The 8605-nt window shown below is 33.8% G+C and overlaps 1 long non-coding RNA gene across 1 annotated transcript; it reads right to left on the bottom strand.

Annotated features, from left to right (window-relative positions):
- Positions 1-234: 234 nt before the first annotated feature.
- Positions 235-1353, bottom strand: LOC127862431 (uncharacterized). The gene is made up of 2 exons (XR_008040607.1): positions 916-1353; positions 235-354 (listed from the first exon to the last, which is right to left on the bottom strand). It is a non-coding gene; the product is annotated as an uncharacterized LOC127862431 (long non-coding RNA).
- Positions 1354-8605: the final 7252 nt, after the last annotated feature.

Here is an 8605-nt window from a genome sequence, read left to right as displayed (position 1 = left end):
TTATTCAGGAAAATTAATAAACAACTTTTATAACCCAAAGTTGTTGACCAGGGTTCCCTCTGGGCTTTCAAAAGTTGTCGCCACTTACTTTCGCCAAATTTAAAAAGTTGTCGCCACACTGGGGCTACATTTGGGCAATGAAGATCATGTTATTATAATACAAACAAAAACTGAGCATTTACAGTATGTTAAAGGAATTGATTTAATAACAGTAGTATTAATAATAAAAACACATTTAACATTGTTAATTAAATAAAGGCACATTCAATCAGTTGTAACTCTTGTTGATTGACACCTTCTTAGCAGCCTGAATATGTTGCCACAGTTTTGGTGCTTCAGAAGCTTTATGGTATTCTGAAAATACAAAAAGGGAAATATAATATTAATATAATACTAATAATAATCAATGAATGTGAAGTATATAAATAATATAAATATGTGCTAGCATATGATCTACTACATAGAGCCCTTAACACAACAGTCAAATAAAATAAGCATTTGTGTATATCAAATGTCAAATTGATTTCCATGTGCTAAACTATGTTTACCTTTTTTTTTAAGGTACATCCGGTAGTGAATGAATTGATAAGTGTTGAGGATATAAAGAGTTCACACAGCATAGATTGTGTGTTGGAAATCATATTGAAGGAAATGAAATTCTGATAAACAACTGTCTTTGTTTGGTTTTTGTTTGTTAGCTGGTGAATAATAGCGGTGGGAACGTTTGCATTTTGAATGAGTCTCAAAATAAGCAGCATCTAATGTTCACTTTCTAAAAGTCGTTTTACACTCTGAACTTGCCATTTTGACGAGTGAAACAGCAATATGTCACCGTTTAAATAGAACCAAAAGATGTAAAATGTTTTACTATTTTCTATAATTACACTGATTTTTCTAAAAACAATCGATACTTACCTTTTTGATTGTCATTGTTGTCAATTTAACGGTCTTGAATCTGCTTCGAACACTGTGACAAACACTTCACATTTAAGCGCAAAGTCGGTATATTTCAATATTGCCTTATCTCTGAAGCAATAAAACTGCCGACCAATTAAGATAACTTGCAACAACACCCCAGATAATCGCAATTATCACCATAACATTCCACTTTGCGGTAGTCGGCAGTCAGCACCACGCTCCATTGATTACAGCTGTATCGCTTACACCATGGAAATCTATAGTATTACGACTGCCGTAAAGCGGCTGGTAAACACAGCGTCTTTTGTCATTTTAAGAAAATATGAACGCAGAAAAATGCCGATTTTTTTAAAATCGCCATTTACGAAATTTTGTCGCCAGATTTTTTATTTTGTCGCAATTGGCGCCAATGGCGATCGACAGCGGGAACCCTGTTGACCTATTAAAAGATGACTGTATCAGACTATTGTCTGATGTTTGCTTAATCTAATTTGAAGTTGCTGTACATTACCAGTGCACCAAATGACCGAATCAGCATTGGCTGTATGAATCTTGCATTCAATAGACGTGTACCAAATATCAGACAACCCCTATTGATTGTATGAGCTGCGTGAAGTGTGAACTACTTAATCGTTATCCAAGACTGTTAATAGCAGACATTTGTAGTGAGTTTGAATTAGTCAGGTGGTTGTAATGGTAGGAATGATAATGGAAAGCACATGCGAGTATGCTCAATAAAAGTATTGTCATTCCGTTTGTACCACACACCATTGTTCTTAATGAAGCATCATATAATAACATGTCTTATCTAGCAGTTTGACAAACGTGCATGTGACCGCTCAAAGCAAATCCGATTAGCTAAGTTGAGTAGGAGGTGAGATATATACTTTATATTAAGTGATTCATTTTAGTGCCACACTATATTACCTTCTGCATTAGTTGTTAGCGTTCTTATCTCATAAGATAAACATCACGGCGTTTACCGATGCGATTGCACCAATAAATTAATTAATAATTTTTATATAATTAAAGATTTCTCAGTTAAGTTTTAACGACACTTTTTAACAGTCTTTAATTCGAAAAGAATTGTTTTTAAGAAATTAGGTCTGTTAAATCGGTTACTTTCGTCCGTCATAACGCAATGGTTTGACCAAGTCTGTAACAACGTACCAACTTTTACAAATTTGCCTTTGCATTTAACTGGATGTCTTAGCCATATCAACGCGTCAAAAACATTCCAATACAGATCAACGTACTGATTTTTGTGTACAACCCTTTTGTGCATGCATTCAACAACCATGTATATCACACTCAGAAATGGTTCGCACTTTGCGAATACGTGTCACGAATACGCACACGTGTTTGTTCAACATAACACGGAGGACTATTCCCAGACTGCCAAATTGACAACAGACAATGGAATATCGTGTAATTTATTCGAAACTGTATAAAGCGCAAAACATGTCTGACATATAAAATAACGGAAATAAAATGTAGTTTACATAATATATACAGCTGAATTTTAAAGGTTTATGCATCTTTGTAGATTTGCGGGAAATCAAATACTGTAACAAATATAGCATAAAATGTGTACGTAGACAAACTATGTGTACATATTTGATTTACAAATTACGTTTTGATAACGTATATTTTCATACTTGATAAAAATGCTAAGAACATAGGGTTCTGACTGATTTCAAACTAGATGTGTCAAAGACAATAATGAATACGGTCCTAACTGAGAAGGAACTATAAGTGTTAAATAAAATACTACATCTATGAAATACGGCATTGACACAACACTTCTTAACAAGACCAAATGCAGTTTTAACGTGTTTTAGTATCTTTTTGCAAACTTGAAAATAAATTGTCTTAAACAAATATTTGACCTTGGAAATGTAAATTGCGCATTGAACTTGGTGTTTGCGTGACACGCTGTCCACATATGGGGATCATTTGGGGCAAGAATTGCATTGTTTATTGCCTGTCACTTTGTTTATTGAAATACAAATCAAGCAGTAAGAACTGTTCTTTAAAATGGGTAAAGCAAAATAGCTAATATTGGATTAAAGATCGATTTGACAATAAAGCGTTTGATCAAGATACCATGAACACACTTTTTCCCAGATATAACATTAAAAGACATCTCCATAGTTGTAGGTTCTTAGATATAATGTACCAACCTCCGCGCATAGATATGAATGAAACCAGCTTAGTTGCCTTCAACCACGTGATGATAGCCTAGCCACGTAGATAGATGGTCAAGAAACAGCGAACTTCTGGTGAAGACTTTACTGGCGAGAAATGACTATTTACGTTTTCGAGATACATAACGGAGCAGACTCAATAAATATTTATAAGCCGTGCTATGGGTAAACCGATCTAATGCACGGGGCGTAATGTCGTTCTTGCACTCTTCACAGGGGACGACGCTTTCCAAGCGTAAACAGTATTGTCATTTAAAAAGACTTTCTTAAAACAAACAAAAATACATAAAACAGAGAGCGCGGAATGGAGAAATTCGTCTTATAATCCGACAGACATTTAGGCGATGAATAGCGATCGGCTACTCGATGCAGGACAATGCATTTGGGAAATTAGTCAAGCATTTGCTGCACCCTTATAGTTTCAGTTATCTGACTTAGACTCGCGCTGTTTTAGAAAACGTATTTCCCTTACCAGTCCCAGAAGTATTGCACATTCTGTAAAAACGTTTCAATAATATATATATATATATTAGATTAAAATACATTTTGAATGTAAACTTTCTCATTAAATACATGTTTGAAAGCATAGTGGTTACTTATATATTAGAACAGACATTCCAACCAAGATGATAGATTCTAATTTTGAGCATTTAATTGTGTTGTGTTTCATTTCTATTAACATGAATTGTGTGCAATATAAATACTTCATATATAGATCTTATCCGTTTAGCAATAATATTGATTCCTTATCTCCAGAAAAGTCATATGTAATCTTTTAAAATATCACATGCAAATGGGAATCTTGAACAAAAATATTCAGAATGTATAGCGTGGTTTGTATGAATTTAAATTGGCTTAATGTAGAATAATGATCTCCTATACAATTTACAACTAAACATCAATTGTTTTCGAAAAACATTGACCATAAGAAGCTTCAGTTGAAATCCTGGCTCTGTTCTGTATAATTAACATCCTTGCGACAAGTTCAAATTACGACTATTTGTTAACTTAAAAATAAAGTAAACGTAATGATGATAATTTAATGTTCATTCATATATATATTTTTTTTGAGAATTAATAATTAAACGTTGCTGTTGACAAATTACAATAAACTTGTTATCAGATTATTATTAATTTCATTTACAGTAACATAAATTCTCAAAATCAAACAATATTTCGCGAACTATTTCGTAAAATAAAGTTAGCTCATAAAAAAATAAGTGTTTCTTATGGCAATAGCCAAAATTTCAACGCTAGATGTGGTATGGAAACATAGATTTAACGAGGTAAAAATGCTCGTTTTTAATTTTGTGTGGCACAATTTCTTCCATTTCGATTTCCCGCAACGATATCCATGCATTCGACTTATGAACACTTACATGGTACATAAAGATGTGTCTCACAAAAAGACAAACAATAGCATTTTGTATCGTGTTAAATCTATGTTACCAGACCACATCTAGCATTGAAAGTTTGGCTATTGCTATAAGGAACATTGTTTTCTTATGTGTTAATTTTATTTTGTCCAAATATTGTAGGAATTATTCTTTGATTTTGGCTTGATTCATGGGCGTTTAAAGTAGATGTAACAAAATGTCCGTAGGCTGTGTAGACATAACATTTGATTTGCACTAAAGTTACACTACTTAATTATTATTCCGAGACTGGCAATATCAGACATTGTTGTTATGGCGTGGCAGACATACACATGGAACTGACAGGTCGCTCGTCTCAATTACATTTATTACTTCGTATGCACCATAGACCATTGTTATTGGTAGAAAACAAATGTTTTTTATTTTGTCTGGTCCTTCAAGATTCGTTGGTTTGTGCTTATTTAAATGTGGTTCGAGTCTTTTTTATTAAGGTTGATTCTATTAACGCTATTGCTACTAACAGGAGAAATTGGTAAGGTAATACAACACAATTACTAGACACCATACATCATAGAAAAGACTGTTCCGAAAAATAACAAGCGGCAGTGCAACATAAAGCCAGTATTCTAGACCATCGTATTACAAATCATTTCGATAAATACAGGACAAATCTCAATAGCTCATAACAACATCCGTGACAACATCTGTGTTCTTTATGAACTTTTATTCAGTTGGTGTAACTTTCACGTGATCGTAATTTTATGAACAGATAGACGTATGGTTTCTGAAAATAAAACATTTAGTTGCAACTTGAACATGGTATCGGATCGGATGTTTGTTATAAAACAACGACCTATTAGAAAATATTCGTTTGTAAACATAACAATAACTTTCACTCAGGAAACAGCAAAATAGCACTATTCGTATTTCAGTTCGTACCATTATGTGATGATTTTACAAGTAGATATGTGTTTGTCATTTTCTTTGCTTTACCTATGTTGCAAAATCCAATGCAATTGTAATTCATATAACACATTATTGCGACGATTGTAACACATCGATGCATCGCACGAAAACAATGGGCTCCTACTTGCGTGAACAGTTTGAGGACACTTTTAAAAAAATCAAATAGGCTTTAATATGCGAAGCAATTAATTATTATAATGTCTCAAAATATCCTTTTATTGACGATGCTGTTTCAGCATCGTCTAAGTTATGATACAATAAAAAAAATCTTCACAATGGCAACCTATGTAAAAGACCGAGCCAGTCCGATTGAGATAATGCTCAGTATGAGAAATACCGAAATCCCCGTAATTACCGAAATTATATATTTTAGTTTTTCACTATCAAACTTGAATAAAAACAATGTTTCATAAGTGATTTTATTGTATTTTGCAATATTCTTTATTAATATCCGCAGTATTTTGATAAATAATCAATATTAAGGGGGATTTCGGAAGATTTCAGGGGGTTTCGGGGGATTTCGGTAATTACGGGGATTTCGGTATTTCTATACACCCCTCAAGGTCATACAACAATGGCGGCGCCCATGAATGTTCACACTCGTGTCAAAATTTTCTTACAGCATACATCGGCTTGTTTGGCTATTTAGAAACTGTCATTTAGGATATATGAGTTATTTATTAACTAAATCTCCGCTAATATCAACAATGGATTGAATTCAAAGGATACATTTGATGTGAATGCAGGATTTCCTGGATGTTAGACTTGACAGCTTATCAATTTAAGTCACATTTTGCTTTGGAAATTGTATTCGAGCATTTTGCGACTTATTGAATGACTACGATACCCTATATCAACATATACATGGATTTGAAGATCACCAAGATGTTCTGAAAACATTGATTACTAAGTGAGTAAGTCTTTACTCATTTTACGGATTTGTATTATTTCTTCTTTTTATTTTAGTACAGTCGATCGGTGTATAGCAGATTTTAGTGAGTAACGGATAGGTTAAAAGTGTTTTGCAAAATACTTTTATTTATGTAAAGATTTATAGTGAATACAAAATGCCTATCATTGTTCAGTCGATTCATGTTTTAGTTGACGTGTATCAATGTTTAACTAACAATTGTTTCTTTTTTCGAAAGCAAAACAAGGTCAAGTTACGTACCCATCATTTTTGTGACGAAATGAAATGTGAAGACGTATGATTTCCTGAATTTTGCAGATTTGTTTTGTAAACATTATGTTCGTTGATGTAATATTGTAGTATAATGTGTCTTTTCTAACGGTAAGAATGCCCAGAAAACAAATTGATGCGTACCACATAAAATAAGCATGAGAGCTGCAACTCGTTATTAAGTGAATAACGGACATGTGGCGACACATATTCGGAAATGTGGGGATTGTCTCAAACTAAATGAAAGCTCAATTGAAGTTGTCCAATACACATGTGGGTTGGCGCGTGGCTATGATATTTATTAGTAAAAACATTATTTTGAATGAAAAATAATGAAATTATAACGAAAAATCGATTTCTCTGAAAACATAGTTTTTACTATCAAATCTATATATATATAACAACTATATATATATAACAAGGTATTCAACTCAAAACCACCCGAATATAGGGTGCATAGCTTTGAACAGCCATTACTTCTTCAATTGTGCAGCAATTTCCATGAACTCGGTCTTATTAAACGCAGAAATGAAGTTCCTTTTTTGGAAATGTACTTATTTTGCAATATGTTTTACAAATGCTGGGTAAAATTTCAAGAAATAACGCGATACACATGTAATCCGATAAAAACCTAAGCGATCCGGTAATTGCTGAATCAGTTTACCCAGAAATTTGCGCTGTAAACAAAAATATTTGTCGGAATTTTAAAACCGCTGGCATGTTTTAATAGGAAAGACATTTGTCTTTCGAGGTTTAAAGGTTTAATTACTGAATGCATGGTGTTTACGTTGAAATGAGACTTGAAGTCCTTAGCTATCAGTTATACACCAATCGATTGTATTAAATATCATGTTTAAGTCAAATGAACTGTGTCACAGTAAAAGAGACATTAAGGCGATTGTGGCAGGTTTGGATCCAGATCAGCCTGCAGTTGCTTGAAAACTGTTTGCTTAAAAGCGGTTTTCTGACAATAACAACTAGTTTAATTGGATACTGATTAGACTGCCCTTTCCCTGTGACCTGGCTCAAATAATAGTATTGTCATTAATCAAATGATTTTGTTTCGGACATTAATCAAGTGTTTTAGCTCCACTGGCCAGAGGCCAGCGGGGCTTATGTCATGGTCCCGTGTCCGTCGTACGTGCGTCCGTGCGTTAACTTTTTTTAAAATACCTTCTTCTCCTAAACAACAAGTCCAATTCTGATGAAACTTCTCACAAATGTTCCTGGATAGAACCTCTTTCAAATTTGTTCAAATTATCCCCTGGGATCAAATTTGACCCCGCCCCGGGGTCAATAAATTGAACATATACTTATATAAAGCCTATTTTTTGCAAACTTTAAAAATCTTCTTGTCCATAACCGTATGGCATAGGGCTACCAAATTTGGTATGTAGTGACATCTAATAGTCCTCTCCCAAGTTTGTTCAAATTAAGCCCCTTGGATCAAATTTGACCGTTCCCCAGTGGTCACTGGGCCTTTTTTGTGCAAGCTTAAAAACCTTCTTGTCCATAACCATTGGGCCTATTTCTACCAAATTTGGTATGTATTAAAATCTTAAAGTTCCCCTGGGGTCAAATTTGACCCTGCCCAGGGGGTCACAAAAATAAAAATATGCTTAAATAAGGCCTATTTTGTGCAAACTTTAAAAATCTTCTTGTTCATAATTATAGAGCCTAGGGCTACTAAATTTGGTATGTAGTGACATCTAATAGTCCTCTACCAAATTTGTTAAAATTATTTCCCTGGGCTCAAATTTGACCCTTCCCCGGGGGTCACCAAACTTAACATATGCTTATATAAAGCCTCTTTTGTGCAAACTTTAAAAATCTTCCTGTCCATAAACATGGGCCTATGGCTACCAAATTTGGTATGTAGTGACATCTTATAGTTCTCTACCAAGTTTGTTCAAATTATGCCCCTGGGACGAAATTTAAATGCTCACCCATCCAACTTT

Source organism: Dreissena polymorpha, chromosome 16 (assembly GCF_020536995.1).
Source record: "Dreissena polymorpha isolate Duluth1 chromosome 16, UMN_Dpol_1.0, whole genome shotgun sequence".
Classification (NCBI taxonomy): domain Eukaryota; kingdom Metazoa; phylum Mollusca; class Bivalvia; order Myida; family Dreissenidae; genus Dreissena; species Dreissena polymorpha.
Note: the sequence above shows the minus strand (reverse complement) of the source record. Positions and strands in the feature narration are given on the sequence as shown.